The sequence below is a fragment of the Myotis myotis genome, unplaced genomic scaffold (assembly GCF_014108235.1).
Source record: "Myotis myotis isolate mMyoMyo1 unplaced genomic scaffold, mMyoMyo1.p scaffold_m19_p_19, whole genome shotgun sequence".
Classification (NCBI taxonomy): Eukaryota; Metazoa; Chordata; class Mammalia; order Chiroptera; family Vespertilionidae; genus Myotis; species Myotis myotis.
Window position 1 is genome coordinate 24,485,821 of NW_023416323.1, and position 20,309 is coordinate 24,506,129.

The 20,309-nt window shown below is 39.7% G+C and overlaps 1 protein-coding gene and 1 pseudogene across 1 annotated transcript in view; both read right to left on the reverse strand.

The window, feature by feature from the left end:
- CNTNAP4 (contactin associated protein family member 4) overlaps window positions 1-20,309 on the reverse strand; it is a 245,985-nt gene that overhangs the window by 142,639 nt on the left and 83,037 nt on the right. The window lies entirely within an intron of this gene.
- LOC118674929 lies at window positions 13,712-13,864 on the reverse strand (annotated as a pseudogene).

Below are 20,309 nucleotides of genomic sequence, written 5' to 3' on the forward strand. Positions count from 1 at the left end.
ATAAGGGCTATGGTAGAAAGTACGGCTGGTTTGATGATATCCCCATTTTGTGATATAATTAATACCTCTGAGCTTTACTAATTCATTGCATTTCCTATCTAGGGCATATTCTGGAGCTTCACAGTGGATATTAAAATTGATTTTGATTGTTGAGACTAACCATAGCAACAGTAACGTATCAATTTATAGGTTCTTTTTGCCCCCTAATGGAAAAGGTTGCAAGGTAGGTGGTGGAGAGAGCGAATTTGGGAGAGAACCTTTGCATGTCAGGAACAAAAGAATAAAGAAGAGCTCAATCTCAGAATGAGATTAGACAATCATGGCTGTTAAAGCCATCTCACAGCCTCAGAGTAAACTCTTTGTGATATCACTGGTAAGGCTATTGGGCTGAGCTCCCATTGCTCAGGCTTGGCAAGAAGCAGAAGTGCCCACGACGGGGACAGGTAGAAAGCAGACACTGGATGGAGAGCTATGGCATCCTTCCTCCCAGCACCGCAGCTGCGGCCTCCTGCCCTGCTGTGACAGCTGACAGCCGTCTCCCCGCCGTGACACTCAGGGACATCTGTGCAGCAGGAATGAATCTGTGCCCAGGTATCCGTGTGCCTGTGCAAGCTTTAAAAATTCAAATTCCGTGTCCATTTGTTATTTCAAGTAAGAGTTCTTCCCTAAGGACTCAACACTCACACACACACACACAATTAGTTTTTCTTTGTGTTTGACTGAGGCACATTTCCCGAAAGACAACAGTGACAGAGCAGAGCTGGCAGGGTTGGCGAGAAAGTCGGTCTCTGCGCGATGCACCCACCGAGAGGAGCTGTTTCCCCCAGTCCTCCAGGATGTGTCCCGATTGTTTTGAGTAGACTTACAGTGGCTTGTTTTAAAAATAAAAAAGGAATGAAGCAGACAGCAGGTCTGCAATGTGACTTTCTGTAGCCTTCCTTCTCTAGCAGCGACCTTTTTATAGGACTCGTTTCAGATACTTCACATTCTGGTTTGAGAATTTTGATTTCAGTGTTAATACTGGTTCCCCCTTTGGGTGAGTTATGTTTGGGAACATTTCCTTAACCTAATTCTCCATTTAAAATATATTATGATCTGTTTCTAATGCCAACATATTGAATAATTTGACACATCTTATTTACTGACATGAAGAACACAAGCTGAGGCCTGTGGCACAGCGCTATTCAAACTTTAATGTGCACATGCATTTCCTGGAGCTCCTGTTAAAATGCGGATTCTGGCTTAGCCTGGAGCGGGGCCTGAGAGTCTGCATTTAGAATGAGCTCCCCTTCTGCATGATCCTGATGCTGCTGGTCCTGGAACCACCCCTTGAGCAGTACAGTTGCAGAGCTGTGCTACTCAAGCTGGGTGGGCATGATATCACAGAGCAGGCTTGTAAAAGCACAATCCCAGGACCCTGTGCCCTGAGGCTCTGACGGGTAGGTCTGGGGTGGGATCTTACCTTCTGCAACTCTAGCAAACTCCTAAGTGATGCTGATACTGTTGATTAGGAAATCAGGCTTTCAATATCACAGGAGGCAATCCAGTGGAATCATAAAATGCCAGCCTGCCCTTTACTAGGCCAAGCACACAGCTTTGGCATAACAGGACATTATGGATAAACATTAGCGTGCTGTAGAACACTCCCACATAAAGTCAGATACAAATGGGAAAGACTGCCCCTGGTGGGAAAGAAAATTGAAGGTAGGTTGACTTTTTCAGCAGAAAATAATCAGAGATGTTAAATAAAGTAATACTTGAGGTCTTTATATTGGAAATGCTTACCACATCTGATTCTCATAAAAAGGGCGACAATAATAATCTTTAGGCTTTGGCCAAAATTCAGTGTGACTGACTGTCCCTATCAATAGACAAAAGCAGTTATTAGGAACTAAAAAGAAATACCAGACTCTATGCCAGCCGTGGGCAAACTACGGCCCATGGGCCGGATCCGGCCCGTTTGAAATGAATAAAACTAAAAAAAAAAAGACCGTACCCTTTTATGTAATGATGTTTACTTTGAATTTATATTAGTTCACACAAACACTCCATCCATGCTTTTGTTCCGGCCCTCCGGTTCAGTTTAAGAACCCATTGTGGCCCTCGAGTCAAAAAGTTTGCCCACCCCTGCTCTATACCTTCCAAACTTCAGGAAGGTTCAACCCAGAAGTGGGCAAAAATAGTTCAATTTAGCTAAGCAAGATGAGAAAGAACAAGGATGGAATAAAAGTTGGCAAGAAGTGGACATGTGGTGGTTAATTTTACACATGAGATAACGTTCAGCATCTTAAGTTTTCCCTTTTATTTTGTGTTCATTTTACCTTGTGGAAATTGACTGATATATTTATGAAAACACTAGAACTAAATTAATGTCTCCTTCATTTGTTTTAATATATAGCCCACTTAATCAATAGTCTACTAAATGTACATTTCTAAATGTTTCAGAACCACTTCATCACTGACCTAAATTAGAAAGAATGGTGTTTTGCTATGTACAGGGAAGTATTTATTTCCGTTTTAATTTTTATACTCATGTTTGAAAAAATGCTGACTTCCTAGGAGAGTGAATTCTTGGCAGTACACAATGCTGCTGCCTTTCTAAGGATGGATGAAATAAACAGCAATGCTATAATGAACTCTCTGGGTAAATGCCTCAGAAACGCTCCTGACACAAGATGCTGACGGAGCTAAACCCACAGGATGGGAACTTGTAAAGTAATTGCTACCTACCTGCACTTGATGGTGATTTTTATGCATCCCCTCATATCAGTGACTGATAGTAAAACACAAAACCTTTCATTTGGGGGCAAAATAGACTGGCAAGTACCTCTTAATGACTAATATTTACATGGTTTTGTGTTTTAGAAAAATTGATGTTTTTTAAATAAAATATTTTCACTAGCCTAGAAAACAAGGAAGGAGGGGGATATGGCCCTACTATGTTTCATAATAGTAACAATGGCATTCTCAGCAATAACAGCAATAGCTTTACATTTACTGAACATAATCTATAGGCAGCACATTAGACAACAGAAATGAGTACGCTACAGTATCCTATTTCATTCTCATGACAACATAATCTTCTTTATCTAAACCTCTATTAAATTATATTGGCTGATAATATGCAATCAAGATTTTGTCCATGTTCTACATTTTTTAAAACAACATTCATTTTCATTACTTCTTTGCTAGGTTATTTCATGAACATTGATCCTGAAGTTTCAAAGGGAAATTTCTTTTTTTCTTTTTTCTTTTTTTAGTACTGTGAAGATAATCTTACTATATTTTATCACAAAGGCTAATTATAAAAATTTTAGAAATAAAGAGGTATTACTTAATACATGGTTTATAAATATATAAAACAATTATCTCACACTCAAAAATGACAAAACAGTGAGATAAAATCAATTACTTTAGCTCTAAAGGAAGACAGACTATTGGTTCCAAAGGAATTGCAAAGTCAATCAATCAATTTTATGAATAGCGATCAAGTTTTATAGTGCGATCTGAAAACTGGGAATGAGCTTCTCTCAAAACATGTTCCAGTCCTCACCAGGATGCAGACATTGATACCTATATGTTCACTGCTGCATGTTTCAATGGCTTGTCAAATTTGTGACACCACATTAGACTACAAATATTATTTTATAAATATGTTCATTTTCTATGGCATGGCTCTATACCAAATTACCAAAAAATTTAGTGGCTTGAAAAACACAAATGTATTATCTTACAATTCTGTAGGACAAGAATCTGACACAGGACTCACTGGACTAAAATCAAGATGCCAAGAGAGTGCATTCACTTGGTAGCTCTAGGGGACAACTCACTTCCTGCCTTTTCCAGCTTCTACAGGCTCCCACATCCCTGGATGCCTAGCCCCCTTCCTCCATCTTCACAGCCGGCAATAGCAGGTGAGTCCTTTTCACACTGCAGAAATCTAACCTCCTTCCACAGCCATCTCTCCCTCTGAATTCCCTCTTCTGCCTAATTCTTTTTCTTTATGATTACATTGGGCTGGCCTGTATAATTCTAGGTAATCTTTCTGTCTTAAAATCAGCTGATTAGCAACCTTAATTCCACCTGCAACCTTACTTCTCCTTGGACACATAAAACAGTCACAGGTTCTGAGATTTAGGACATGAATATATTTGGAAGGTTATTTTGCTTACCATTAATGGATGTATATTAATGACATATATTCATTTATTTTGTCTAAATATTTCTAAGCACCTAATATGTTTCCAGCACCAAGTTAGGCTCTGGAAAACTAATATAAACAATATGCCCTGGCTGGGTAGCTCAGTGGACTGCAGAACCATCTCGATATGCCAAGGTTGCAGGTTTGTTCCCCGGTCAGGGCACATACAAGAATCAACCAATGAAAGCATACATAAGTGGGACAACAAATTGATGTTTCTTTCTTTCTCTCTCTCTCTCTCTCTCTCTCTCTCTCTCAAAAATCAATAAATACAAAAAAATGGGAACATGATCTTTATCTTTGAGACCTTACACTTTAGATTTTAGTCTTATTAACTCCTGAGATTGAACTGTTTTTGTTTGTTTTTTTAAATGTGCACCACTGAGAAGGCAAAAGGCAGTTTTAAGATAGAAAAAGAAAAAGTTACTCACTTGATGATTTTGCTCCAGGCTAGTTCTGTAAACAGGTTATAAAGTTGTAGAAAGAATATACCAGGGTCAGTGACCCATATCATACTTTTCAGGCCAATAGAAACTACCGTCAATCCTCATTCGCAGAATCTGTATTTGGAAATCTGTCTACTCCCTGAATGTATTTGTAGCCCCCAAATCAATATTTGTGGTGCTCCGTGGTTATCTGGACAGGAACAGAGTGGTGAAAATTTGGAGTTGCCTTCGGGGTGTGCTTCCATCTGAGCTGAAACAGGCAGTGCTCTGCTTTATCACTTCAGTGCTCATTCTGTAAACATGTGTCCTGTTCCTGGTCTAGTAGTGTCACATTTTCACATTTGTACTTTTTTGTTGGTGATTTTGCTATTTAAAAGGGTCCCTATGGCCCTGACTGGTTTGGCTCAGTGGATAGAGCGTCAGCCTGCGGACTGAAGGGTCCCAGGTTCGATTCCGGTCAAGGGCATGTACCTTGGTTGTGGGCACATCCCCAGTAGGGGGTGTGCAGGAGGCAGCTGATCAATGCTTCTCTCTCATTGATGTTTCTAACTCTCTATTCCTCTCCCTTCCTCTCTGTAAAAAATCAATAAAATATTTTTTTTAAAAATAAAAGGGTCCCTACGCATTAGTGCTATCTAGTGTTCATAAGTGCAAGGCTATCTAGTCTTCATAAGTGCAAAACTGTGAGGAGTCTTACAGAGAAATATGTATGTTAGATACGCTTCATTCAGGTATGAGTTACACTGCTGTTGGCCTTGAGTTCAAGGTTAATGAATCAACAATCTACATTAAGTAAGGTGTCTTTAAACAGAAGCACACACAGAACAGGTATACACTAATTGGTTGATGAAATGTGACCAGAGGCTTGCAGAAACCTAAGCCTGTATTTCCCTCACGAACAGTGATTCGGTATTTGCTAATTCAGCGTTCACAGAGACTGTATAAAACAGAATTATCATGAATAAAGAGAATGAACTGTATTTATTGTATAACTCTTACTACTTTAAGTAAATTGGAAAAATTTGGAGAAAGCATCAAGGCAAATATACAAAATGTATTATGTCATTAAAATTATCTTTAAAGATTTAGAGGGGTAGATAAAATAAGCTGTGGTACATTTACACAATGGAATACTACTCGGTTGTAAAAAAGAAGGAAATCTTATCCTTTGTGACTGCCTGGATGGACCTAGAGAGTATTTTGCTAAGTGAAATAAGCCAGGCAGAGAAAGATAAGTGCCATATTATTTCATTCATATGTGGAATTTAATGAACAAACTGAACTAACAAGCAAAATAGAAACAGACTCATAGATAGAGAGTAGGCAGACAACTCTGATGGTGGTGGTGAGGAGGTGTTGGGGGTAGAGGGACTGAGCAAAAAAGGGGAAAAAGAGAAAAAAACTCATGGACATGGACAACAATGTGGACTGCCAGGGGATGGGGGATGCAGGGAGGTGGAGGGGGACATGGAGGGGTAAATGGTAATGGAAGGAGACTTGTGTTAGGGTTGTGAACACATAATACAATATACAGATGATGTATTAGAGGATTGTACACCTGAAACGTATATAATTTTATTAACCAACTAGTGGCCTGGTGCACAGATTCGTGCACATTGAAAAGGAATCTGGTGTGGGTGAACCAGATTTGGGGCCAACAGGGACCCAGCAGCAAGCTAACCCACGGCCGATTCCATGAGGAATTGGGCTCCCTCCTCCCTCCTCTCTGGGTCCGGGGTGTGGGTGAACCAGATTCAGGGCTGACAGGGCCCCAGCAGCACCCTAACCTATTGGTCGAAGCGTCTGGCCCCTGGTGGTCATTGCGTGTCATAGCTACCGGTCCAATGGTCGAACAGTCAAATGGTCCCTTAGGCTTTTATATATATAGATGTCACCCCAATGACCATTTTTAAAATAAGACTTATACTAGTAATTATGCTCTTACATATAAGCTGTTTCATACTTGACAAGTTGCACCTGTCAAGTGTCAGAATAATTCACATATGTATGTTCACTATATTTATGCCTTAGACTATTTTAAAATACTGTAGCTGGTTGAATGGTGACTACAAATGAAACCATTGATTTTTAAAAAAATTAAATACACACTTTAAATGTAGCTCATATATTGCATGAAATACATGAGCTGTTGTTTCCATTTCCAATTTTACCTTTTATTAAGTATATTAGAGGGATAAAAACAACAGAACTGATTAATTATAATAATTAGAAAATCTTATAGGAAATGTGTTATGCATACATGTATGCTTTTGAAGTTATTTTTTAAAGCTTACAAGAATGTAGATGAGGTTATTTCAAGGTTATTATAAAGCTTGGCTAACGTGACCACTTCCAATCACCTTCCACATGTGTTCCTGAGAGAAGAGTGAAGGAATCTATGCCACTGTTAAGCTCCTACTCATCAGCTCCTCTCTGCCTCACACTCTCCAAGTGTGGTAAGGTGAAGAGCAAGTCAGTCACAGGCAAAACTATGTGGCCCTTGGGCTCAGGCATCACTTAGACTGAAGTGTGGGGCTGGAGAAGAAAGAGAAAATATGGCTCCCTTACTCCCCTTGTTTCCCTTCTTTCTCTTTTTCTTCTCCACAAGATCTTTCCTTCCTTTTCTCTATTTCTTTTTTTATTATTATTATTAAACTAGGGGCCCTTTGAAGATTCGTGCATCTTCAAAGGAACTGTGGGTTGCGAGGCTGTGTTGGGCGCATGGGCAGGTCTCGGCCCATCTTCTGCACCCCCACCCAGCCCCTCCCGCCGTGGACCCGGTCCCTGTCTGCCAGCATCCCTGCTCCCACCGCCGCTGCTCCCATATGCTGACGGAGTGATTGGGCCTGGAGCCAGCAGCAGGTACGAGCAAGGCTGGTGCTGTCAGCTGTTGCGAGCGATGCCCCAGTCCCCCTCAGGAGCAGGGGGAGGTGGAGAAGCCTTCAGGGGCGATCGGGGCTGGCAGCTGCCACTCGCACCCGCTGACAACGTGGAGCAATCGAGACCAGTGCTGTGTGTTGGCAGCAGGTGCAAGTGGTGAGCAGAGAATTTTCAGTAACCACCAGAGGCTTGCCCCAGTGACAGCAACCAGTGCCCTGCCTTGGTCTGCTAAAGGAGCAATCAGGTTGGGCCCCCGCTCATCTGCTCCACCATCCCGCTATGTTCCGCGCTTGCCTCCCGGTGGTCAGCACACATCATAGCAACCGGTTATTTGGTTGTTCCACCATTTGGTCTATTTGCATATTAGGGTTTTATACATATAGATTCTTTATTGTTGAAAGTATTACATATGTCTCCTTCCCCCCCGCCCCCCATTGACCTCTCCCTGGCCACTCCTACTTCCCAGCACATGCCCTCACCCTCCTACTGTCTGTGTCCATTGGTTATGCTTATATGCATGCATACAAGTCCTTTGGTTTATCTCTTACCCCACACACACACACCCTCCCCAGCCTTCCCTCTGAGGTTTGACGGTCTGTTCGATGTTTCTATGTCTCTGGATCTATTTTTGTTCATCAGTTTATGTTGTTCGTTGTATTCCGCAAATGAGTGAGATTTTATGATACGTATCCTTCTCTGACTGGCTTATTTCACTTAGCATAATGCTCTCCTTTTCTCTATTTCTTGGTAGCAGCATGCTTTCATCTCCTCCAACCCCACACCCAACCTGATTGCTCCTTTAGCAGAACTGGCCTCACTTGGGTCTGGATCTCCTCCTTTCATCGCTGACTGAGGCAACCAAACTCCCATTAATCTTGATATTTTATTCAACTTGGTCCTAATGATGTTCATATTGTCAGTCTTATTGCAAGTAAAATTACACTGTGTAAGAATGGAAACCTTAGCTATTAAAAATTTAAGGAGGAGAAAATGATTATCTGGCATTAAAAATTTTATTATGAACATTTTCAAACATATACCCAAGTAGGGAAAAAAGCAATAAAATTCACCCATATCCAGCTTCACAGACTGCTAACCCACAGTCAATTTTATTTCATCTATAGCCATGTCCCCTCCCAATTCATCACTTTACCTACTAGATTATTATAAATTCAGTCTCAGCCATCTTATTACTTCATGCATAAATATATCTTTAAGGGATAAGAATTCCTTTTGAAACAAAAAACAATTTAATTTCAACTCCTAAAATGTTGGCAATAGTTCTGTAATGTTATCAACATCCTGTGATAATTGCTTATCTACCGAAAGTGTATGTGCCTGTGTGTGTGCATGTGTATGCAATATTGTTCAAATCAGGATACAAAGCATTTCAACAAATGCATTTGGTTGTTTCTTTTAAATTTCTTTTTACTGATGGATCACTTTCCCTTTCATTTTCTTTAAATTTGTTTATTGGCAACGCCTGGCCATTTATCATATTTTCCATAGTTTGCTGACTGCCTCTCTATCGTGTCATGTGACATGTCCTTCTGTTCCTATAGTGCTTATAAACTTGTTGGTAGATTTTGAGGCTTGATTTGACTTAGGGTTGACATTTTAGCAAGAATTCTACAAAGAACATGTTACATAGTTCCATCAGGAGATGCATTATTCCTAGTTTTCTCTGTGTTATTTTTTTATGATGCTAGAGATTACTGATATTCTCTAAGTACATTATTTCATTGGAGGTTATAAAATGGTGCTATTCTGATTCCATCATCCCTTCCAAAATATCTTTTTTTAATCTAGAATACTTCTGTAAAGAGAAACTTCCTTTCATCAAATATTTGATTAGTGTGAGATGCAGCTGAATCAGAAAAAGTAGAAAAATACTTGATTTTTCCTCTATGAACCAGTATCAGAATAATAAATTGATTCCCTAATATCTTTTAATGATGGTGATAAGGATATTTTCATATACTTATAAATTCATGAATGTTTAACTTACTTGGTGCTTTAGTCCATTTCTGGCATTATTCTTATTAATGTTTCAATTGTCTCATTTTGGCCAGTAGTTATCTGAGTCTTTCTGGCGAGAATCCAGTATTCTTTGATAAAATCCTTTTTTTCTGGAATACAATATTCCAGACTTATTTTGTACATTTTACATCCCAGTTCTGGATTCAGCCATTTTCCACAAGGAATCGTAGGTCCTTTTATAGTAAAACTAGAGGCCTGGTGCACGGATTTGTGCACAGGTGGGGTCCCTCTGCCTGGCCTGCAGGGATCAGGCCGAAACTAGCTCTCTAATGTCCCTTGAGGGGTCCTGGATTGCAAGAGGGCAGTTCGTGGGTGACACAACCCGGAACCGGGCTCCCTCCTCTCTGGTTCCAGGTGCGTCATCCGAGAACCACAGCTGCCAAGTAACCGCAGCTCGGCAGCTCCTGCGTTGAGCATCTGCCCCTGGTGGTCAGTGTGCGTCATAGCTACCAGTCAGATGGTCGAATGATCACTTAGGCTTTTATATATATAGCTGATATTTGGGGTTCACAATTGAGGTGCTAAGGTAGATCACTGATTTAAATTGATCATAGGCACAACTATAAATAGCTCTATTTTCCTTAAGAGAAAATATATCTGGTCATACTGATAAAGCCAATTCAAATTTATTGCAGAATATTTACTTGACCTCTTCACATTTTAAGTTTCTTTTTTATTATATTGAAATTATGATTTCTAATAATATTAATACAATCACTTAACTGTTTTATCAGAATGTTTGAGTCATAATGTAATCCTATATAATAAAAGAGCAATATGCAAATTGACCCTAATGGCAGAACGACCAGGAACAACTGATCACTATGACATGCACTGACCACCAGGGAGCATAAGCTCAATGCAGGACCTGCCCCCTGGTGGTCAGTGCGCTCCCACAGGGGGAGCTCCACTCAGCCACAAGCCAGGCTGAAGGCTGCAAGCGCAGTGGCGGAAGCCTCTCCCACCTCCTCAGCAGCACTAAGGATGTCCGACTGCAGTTTAGACCTGCTCCTGGAGGGAGGGAGCCTAACCCATCAGTCAGACATCCCCTGAGGGTTCCCGGGCTGACAGAGGGATGTCTGACTGCCAGCTTAGGCCTGTTTCCCCAGAGAGCAGCCTAAGCTGCCAGGTGGACATCCCCTGAGGGGTCCCAGACTGTGAGAGGGCACAGGCCAGGCTGAGGGACCCCCCCCAAGTGCACGAATTTTCATGCACCAGGCCTCTAGTATATTAAATAAAATATAATTAATGCCATTCATTAATAAAATGTTATTATTGAAATAAATTTAATTTTTTTTAAATGAGGACACACAAATCACTGTGTTTTAAAGTCCCTTAAAATAAGTTCCTTCTGTGTGCTTAGGCTTTGGACTCAACATAAAGTCTCATTTGTTTCATTTTAATTTTTAGAAATAGCTTTCTAAATTTTATTTAACTTTGTTGTGTAATTATTAAATTATGTAGATTGGCTTACAGTCAATTTTACAAAACAAGGTATATTCAGAAAAGCCTGGCTTCTAACCCTATGCCATCCTTCTCCCTATAAATTATCTATCATAGAAGTAACATTTTAAAAATTGTCTTGCTTATCCTCCCATTTATTGAAAAATATAAACAATTATGTAAATATGTGTGTCTATTCCATTCCCTTTATTTAAATAAGTACTAATAGAACCTCCCCATTTTCTTCACCTTGTTTTTGTCAAGGTAATTAAACAAATGTGAGGGGTAGAGGTAAGCCATATGTTAATCGTTTTATATGGTCTTCACCCTCCAACGATTATCCAGATGAAAGTGATGATCCTGTGAAGAAAGGTAAAATAGAGCCCAGGATATCCTAGAGTAAATTTTGGAGCCCTTTCTAGACAAATTTCTCAGGTATCACTGACCACCTGCATTTTCCTTCCACTAGCATGATGCCAGAATTTATTTATTTATTTATTTTTGTTAATTCTCACCCACGGATATTTTTCCATTGATTTTTAGGGAGAGTGGAAGAGAGAGGGAAACATCAACGTGAGAGAACCTGCAACCAAGATATGTGCCCTTGACTGAAATCAAACCCGGGACCCTTTGGTCCATAGGCCAAAGCTCTATCCACTGAGCCAAACTGGCTAGGGACACACTTTTTTAAAAACATATTTCTTATTGATTTCAGAGGGAGAGAGAAATAGAGATATCAATGATGCAAGAGAATCATCGACTGACTGCCTCCTGCACAACCACCCACTGGGATCAAGCAAGCAACCCAGGCATGTACCCTGACCAGGAATCGAACCATGACCTCCTGCTCAATGCTCAACCACAGTGCCATGCCGGCTGGGCAATGCCAGGATTATTATTATGGCTTCGTATGAGAGAACTATACATCTCTGAGTCTCTTCTGGGAAAGGACTCGAGAGAGATAGGGAGGCTATTGTGTCTGTCTTAAGTGTCAGCTTCGGGGACTCACTCCAAAAGCCTCTATGTTAATGTGTCTAGGAACTGGTGGGTTTTAGAAAATGTCAACTTACAATAAAAGGTTCTTTGCATTAAAATGTTAGATTTTAAAATTCAGCTTGTCCAATAAAATGCACTTTACGGAAGACAGCATGAAAGTATTGAGAACTTGCTGAGAAAGTTTAGAAAAAAGTAACTATGGGGAAATGGCAATAGGCAACAGAGAAAAGAGATGCCAGGGGATAGAGAAAAACTTGGGAAAGTGCAGAGCATTTTTACAGAGGGGAATAACAGAAGACAAGATCCAGGGGCGGTCAGTAATTAATAATAATATAATCATTATTGTCATAGCAGACATCTACCTTAAACAAAAGTAACTGAGTTCATGATGAGTCATCATTTCTCCTCAGCATCCTAAAGGTGCATGTATTGATGCTTGTGGTGAGAAAGAAACTCCTGTATGTGCATTACTTTCTGAGCACACACTAGCTCTCTCCTTGGTAAGTGCCACATCATCCGAAACTTTAAATATTTATGGGTGGTTCAAGTACATGTTGTTCTGTTCCAAGCATTGTCTGGTGGTAAGAACACAGCTCTTTGGCTACTTAGAAGCTGTATCTCAAATTAGCAATTTATGAGTGTTTTCAAGATAATAAAAAATCCCCCTAATCACATTCCGTTTCAGAGTCATCTCATGGCCATCTTATTGTTACTCTGCTTGAGTGTATTCATATAGCTGTGAACACTTTAAAAATGGAGATAAAACAGAAAAATTACAAAATACAAAATGCACCTGTCATTTCCCCTTAATGTGGAGCAACACTGATTTCAAAGTAACCTTGCCATCTGAAGGAAAGCATGGAACTTGGTACCTAATGTTATTTTCATCAATGAAACAAAGACCAAATTATGTGACACAGACAGGCCTGCAACTGATCAGCATATACAAACCCTAGGCCTGCACACTCAGGCCAGAACAGCATGATCCCCTCAGCAACCGTAAGTACCTGTCACCACCCTAAACCCCACCTGATTTCCATATTAGGTGCCACAACCCTCTATATTCTATCTTATTCAAATTAAGATAAATTATAGTGTATGTCATCTAGTCCTAAATACATAGGGTCACTTCAAACACACTTTCCAGAATAACATAATAGACCTAGAATGTCTTGAAACACTGCAGTAAACCTGAGTTTCAGTTGATAGAATATTTTTCTGGAGAAAAAGAAAAGCAAACATTCACTACATAATTCTGACTTCCTTCATCAAGCATGTGCTGTAGAAACTTTTATGTCATTAAACTAGGTAGACAAATATACTCACAGTCAAGGGCTTCACACCCTGAGGTCATCAAGATGTACAGCATTATATAGATGTTAAGCATGTCTTTTAAAATCTGAACTTAAGCATAGAGAAATCCTTCACAAATCATTAACCCAGGTACAGAACAAGAAGCCAGAATATTACACATCCGTGAATCAATTTAGAGAAAAGATAAGGACCACTGTCCTGGTCAGAACCAGCTAAGATCAGTCAGCAATGATTGAAACTGATGTGTGCACATAACTACTAAATCAGAAGTAGAATATAGGAAGTTGCTCAAAAGAAAATGTCACAGCTTGACTAATCTCCAGTTCCATCGGGAGCAAAAACATGATTAATAGATGCATCTCACATGAATGATAAAATGGCACCTGTGCGATTAGGGTGTGACCTCTGGCTGCAATCTACAAGGTAGATTGGCAAAAAAATAAGACAAAATCAGTAAGAGTGGAATATTTTTAAATTGACTCAGCTATTAAACTGATAAGAACAGATACTACACTTGATCTTAGCCAAAAGGCCGAGAAGTGACCCTGTGATCCCACTTCTAGGAATATATCCCAAGAAACCAGAAACACCAATCAGAAAGGATATATGCACCCCCATGTTCATAGCAGCACAATTCACCATAGCTAAGATCTGGAAACAGCCTAAGTGCCCATCAGTAGATGAATGGATTAGAAAACTGTGGTACATCTACACGATGGAATACTATGCTGCTCTAAAAAGGAAGGAACTCTTACCATTTGCAACGTCATGGATGGAACTGGAGAGCATTATGCTAAGTGAAATAAGCCAGTCAATGAAGAAAAAATACCACATGATCTCACTCATTCATGGATAATAGAGACCATTATAAACTTTTGAACAATAATAGATACAGAGGCAGAGCTGCCTCAAACAGATTGTCAAACTGCAGCAGGAAGGCCGGGGAGGGTTGGGGGGCAGGAGGTAGGGGGGTAAGAGATCAACTAAAGGACTTGTATGCATGCATATAAGCATAACCAGTGGACATAAGACATTGGGGGATAGGGGAGGCTAGGGGACTGTCTAGGGCGGGGGGATAAAATGGACACATATGTAATACCCTTTGTAATACTCTAAGCAATAAAAAAAAAAAATAAATAAATAAATAAAAATAAAAATAAAAAAAAAATAAATTGACTCAGCTAAAATCCGAAAGGAAAAAAGACAGAAAGTAAAACCAACACCAACTCCAAAGAAAGTTTAAATGAGAAAACAAATTTTACAACTTACATTTTTAATGGAAAATTGTAAACAGAATGCAAACTAGTAGAGGAAAACTATCCAACTCTAGATTGTGGTTAGGAAAGGTAAGGTGTTAAGAGTTCCTGTTAATTTCATTCTCTTTCAAGATCTGTGAACTTCCCTGGGATGCCTTCCACAGTCAGTTCCAAAAATTATGATACTATTGCATTTTCTCCTGTTTCCCACAACTTCCTGTGAATTGGGGTGATTTGTTAAGGAAGAGAAAGTAGAGCTCAAAATTTGATTAGACCTTATAATAGCCAAGGAATGATGCAGAATGAAAGGCATGTATCTGTGATAGTCAATTTTACGTGTCAACTTATCTGGGCTAAGGGATGCCCAGATAACTGGGGAAACATGTCTAGGTGTGTCTGTGAGGTTGCTTCCAAAAGAGATTAGCATGCCCCATGAAATCCAAGTTAGCACTTTGGGACTTAAAGTGAAGCTTGGTCACTTTTCCCAAATGCTGTATTTCCATGGAGTCAGTAAGTATTTTTATGTCTTCTGTCAACTCCATATAATTTTTCTTTCTTTGTCATGAAAATAAGCCAACAAAAGAAAAAAAAGCGAGAGAGAGAAAACACCTTTCTTCTGTTTAATGAACCTTAGATGGTTATAGCAAATTCTGCCCCTCTCAGCCTGGGTCCTCTCCCAAACTACAGGGTGTCATCTCTGTTATCAGGTAGCATGCCTTCAGATGCAGGCTCCATCTCTTACAAGCTATGTGAATTGGAGCAAGTTGCTTTTACCTTCTCTGCAAAGTGGGCATGGCAAGAATACATTCTTGAAAGAATGTCTGTGAAAATTAAATGCAGAAGAAAATGAGGAGGACAAGGAAGAGAGGGGAAGGACACAAAGAGATATCATCTAGTCCTAAATACACAGGGTCATTTTGACATTTTCTAGAATAACATAAGGACCTAGAATGTCTTTCCCTTCTATTCATCACAGTCTTCTCAGTAACTCTCTACTTCAATATCCTTTGGATGACACATAAAACACACACCCTGGACTTAAAGGACCTTCACATGCTTCTCTTCATCACTTCCCTGCCCACACCTTGGTCCTTAATTATTTCCTGTGATTGTACCATCTCTGAAATTGTAAATGCTTATATTAAACTCTTTGATCCTAGACCACTAGATCTCTCCCGCTCCCTCACTCCTGTCCTCCCACTCTTATCTGCTTTTCAGCCTTAGTAGCTCCACTCTTCTTTGAATCCTTCCATCTCAATGATGGTTAATTTTATGTGTCAACTTGGCTAAGCCAGGGTACCTAGACATTTGGTCAAACATTATAAATGTTTCTCTAAAGGTACTTTTTAAAGATGAGATTGAGATTTAAATCACTAGACTTTTGAATAAAGCAGATTATTCTTCATAATGTAGGTGGGCCTCATTTAATCAGTTGAAGACTTTACTAGAGAAAAGACTGACCTCATCAGAAAAGGAGGGAATTCTTCCAACACACTTCTTTCGACTCAAACTGAAGGGTCTCCAGCCTTCCAACCTATCCTGTAGATTCTGAACTTGCCAAGCCACCACAATCACATGAGCTAATTCCTTAAAATAAATCTATATGCATCCTCTTGGTTCTGTTTCTCTGGAGAACTCTGACTGATGCAATCTTCCATTGGCATCCCCTTGGTTTCACTCCCTTACATGGTGTTAACCCTACAGTACTTTCCTCCCTCTATGCTCTTGCCAGCCCATACGTATCCTTGTCCTCGTGTCCTCCCACCACAGTGTCCCTAAATATTGCATCCCTGGTTCTAACTAAGAATCTATGTCCTCTGCTCCTGTACATGGGCAGCTGCCTACAGCTGGAGAAAGCGAAACGACAGGGCACTCAGATGCCCCATTCATGGTCTCCAGCCCAAGATGGCCTCTCAGTACTATTTTGGAATTCTTCTCCTAGCTGGCTCCATTCTCAATTCTCCCTCTTTGTTCTCAGTAAATATGGGAACTTTTGTACATCAAGGAACTGTTCTACCCATCTTTACTTTTTTATTCTACTCTCGTAAGAAGATATGCCTCTCTTAAAAGCCAAGTGTGATCTGGATTCCCTTGCTCTACCGCCTACTCTGGAATCACCTTCATGTTCAACCTCTGGACCTCAAAGGGCTTAACCACTCAAGTTATAATCCTGCTCAAGTCTCTCCACTTACAAATCCTCTATCTGTCTATGCAACACTCATCCCTGTCTCTTTATCACCATTCCATTCCCCTTCTCTACACAGCCAAACTACTGGGAAGAGTATTTGCCATTTCCTCGCCCCTTCTGATCATGCTGCCTTTCCAAAACCCACTGCATTCAGCCAGCCACTTATTCTCACCTGTTGCACCTGTTAGCTGAATTGCTCATAACATCAGATCTGTTGTTAATGTTGCACGAGGTATTTGCATTTCATTCTGCAAAGCTGCTTTCTTTCCTTCCTTCCTCCCTCCTTTTCTCTCTGTCTCTTTCCCTTCTCTTCCTCATCCTCCTCATTTTCTTCTGCATTTAATTTTCACACACACATTTTTTCAAAAATGTATTATTGCCATGCCCACTTTGCAGAGAAGGTAAAAGCAACTTGCCCACAATCACATAGCTTGTAAGAGAAGGAGCCTGCATCTGAAGGCATGCTACCTGATGACAAAAATGACATCCTTACCTGCCATCCACAGTCTCTAGTCTTTTTGTGTCCTACAGCTCTGGTACTTTGAACTGGACCTGATTTAACATTCCAACTAATCAAATCACTCTAGGTTCAGATATGAGAAATAGAGCCATTGTTTCCAGAAAGCCACTAAAGCAGGCATACAGAAATTAAGACAGTGTGCTGATGGTGTTGGCTACCCTTGCCCCAGATTATCAGATCCAAACACATTACTGTTTCCAATCCAGAAATCTGGGGATGGTGGGTTTCAATGGAAGGGAAGAGAGGAGAGGCCGATTCACAGGGACTTGCCCTGGAGCAGAGGTAAGAGATAGCCGTTGCTCTACGGTGTGGTCCACCATGAAAAGCCACACAGCTTCCCACAGGACAAATGACTCCAGTGTGACGCTCCATGCAATGTTCAAAGTAGGGTGAAATCGAAGGAAGATATTTTCATGAATGTGCGTCTGTTCTGATCACACAAAATGTACTTTCTTATTGGTTAAAATTTCTTTTTTTAAAAACTGTGCTATAATCAAGTATATACTTTATTCAGCTCAGATAGATTAAATATTAAAAGATATGAATTTAAATGTACAATCTAAGAAAGTGAGAGTAGCCCATATGGAAATCCAATGTTGTGTATACATGTGTCCAAAGGATTTGATTTTATGAAAAAAAAGGAGACTGACAGACCAATTCCTTTGCAATTTAGAGATGTTTCAGTAAACGTTATATTTACTCGTCATCTTTGACACGCAGATTTTTAAACATCACAAATATCACTGTGAGCTTCATTAACTCACATGTTTATTCTGATCTAAGGATAGAAAAGTTATTTCCAACGTGGCATAGTAAAATAATATTTTTGACCTTTTGTTATTTGGGGAGTAGAGATGGAACCACTATTACCATAATAGCTTTGTAGCTCTTGGGACAGTTTTCTACAACTCTCCACAAACTTGCTAAAATAAATACAAGTTTTTCCCTGAAAATGATATTCCCCAGGCCACCCCCAACTCATGAAAACTCTGACATATTGTAATAAAGCCATTGCTCCCTGAGGACCTCTTTCCCTGCTCCAGCAATTTTTCTCTCCTCTCTCTCATATTGAAAAAGAGCCCTATTATTAAGTACTTAAAATGTTCAAGGCTCCAAAAGGAAGACAACCTTTCAGTACGAGAGATTAATAATAACAATAAGAAACGGAGAACTGAAGACAGGAGTTCAAAGCCAAATAAAAATTTCATTTGCAGAATACAAATCAAATATGATTTCTTTAGAACTGCATCTCTCTGATTTATAGACACAGCTCTGTGGAAGATTACCTAGTATTTTTGTTTCGTGTTTTCTTTCCTCCCTTCATACTCACGGCCACTTCTGGACAAATGCCCTCACACTTGAATCGTTTCTATAACATGGCTCTTCTCAGTCACCCAAAGGATTTTCCTTTGTGAACATTTCTGAAAGGGGGAAGTCACGCAGATAACAATAGAGGGAGAAGATCTTAGATGATGCCAACTTAGAGGTATGAGCCCTAAAGGCAATTGGGAATACAAATGGATAACGCCATATGGTTCAAGTCCTGGTTGTTATGACTAAGAGTTTTTCTTTTACAATTTATACCAAATATCAGATGCACGCCTTCATCTCAGGACATACACAGACCTCCGCATTGTAAAGCAGCACACATATCACCAGGTTATTGCATTTTGGATTTGAAGTAATCATAAAAGTGTTTCCTTTTACTCTTATGGTATTATTAATATCTATTCTAAAGCATAGAAAGCATGGTTCCTATCTACTAGGAATTCATAACCTTAATTAAGAAATGATTAGACTTTTTAATGGAGACAGTACACATCCTATGCATTTTAGCCAACAGCATTTGGGTTTTTATTTATGTCATGTATATAATTTGGACTAAAGGAAAACACATAAGTAGAGTGAAACAAAATGAAAAATACATGAATGAGTTTGAAATTCAGTCAATTAAAGTTATATATAACGAACCATGAAAAGTAATCCAGAAAGACTGCTTGGAAATAACACTATTGCAGATGTCTTTGGAGATAAAGACCCTAGATACAAGTTGGTGAATATTGGAAAATTGATGGGGGAGGGGGACTGGAGAGTAAGTGGTTGGAAGTCCCTGGCTAGAAGCAATGCATTGAAGAATACTTAGCAAGCCTGCCTCAGATAAATGAAGAGTACGACCCAGGAGGAAACTTGGTGAATATCCTAAGAGTGATGATTAAGCATCTGAGATAGGAGCTGTGGAACACAAGGAAGCTGTCAATAAAATCTGCCAGGTGTAGAGCTGGACAGAGCCATCAGGTCTGCCAGCCAAGCAAAACATTTCAATAAAATATAGTAGCCTGCTGGTTTTTATACACCAAATGCGTGTCATAGCCTCATCCCAGAAGCAACAACAGAAATGTATGAACTCACACATACATTCTTCTACCTGGTGCTCTGCAATGCACCTTGGCACTCATCTTCAAAATATTTGATGAGGAATAAAGCAAATGCTATATTTCCCACATAGAAAGCAAATCTATACTTGGAACTACAGTAAGTGTTTTGATAAACAACAAAGGATTGAATTCATAATTTATTAATGATAACATCATTCTACTGCCTTAGAGTAAATGGTGTATTTTTAAAAATAACCCTAAACCAATGGTTCCCTCTTCACCATGGATTCCCTTCTTTCAATATATTGAAATACCATTTTGCCAGCTTTGCATACTCATGAATATTAGTAGAAGGGAAGAGAGTTAAATATAAAATGTTATAAACGTGGCACTAGATAACAAACTTAGCGTCAGGACTTACTATCTTAAAATCTTAATTTCTTCAGTATTAAAATATTATTGGTCTACATTCTTTGTGAGTTGATGGGGAAGCATGTAATTTTACAACTGAAAAGGAATGAGAGATCACTCACTAAGTGCTTGGATTCTACCTGCACCCTCATTCTGTAAGTGAAATAAAAAGAAGCTTATAGAGGTGAGTTGTCCTTAGTAACATGCCTTCTGAGGCCTCTACTGGTCATTTTCTTATT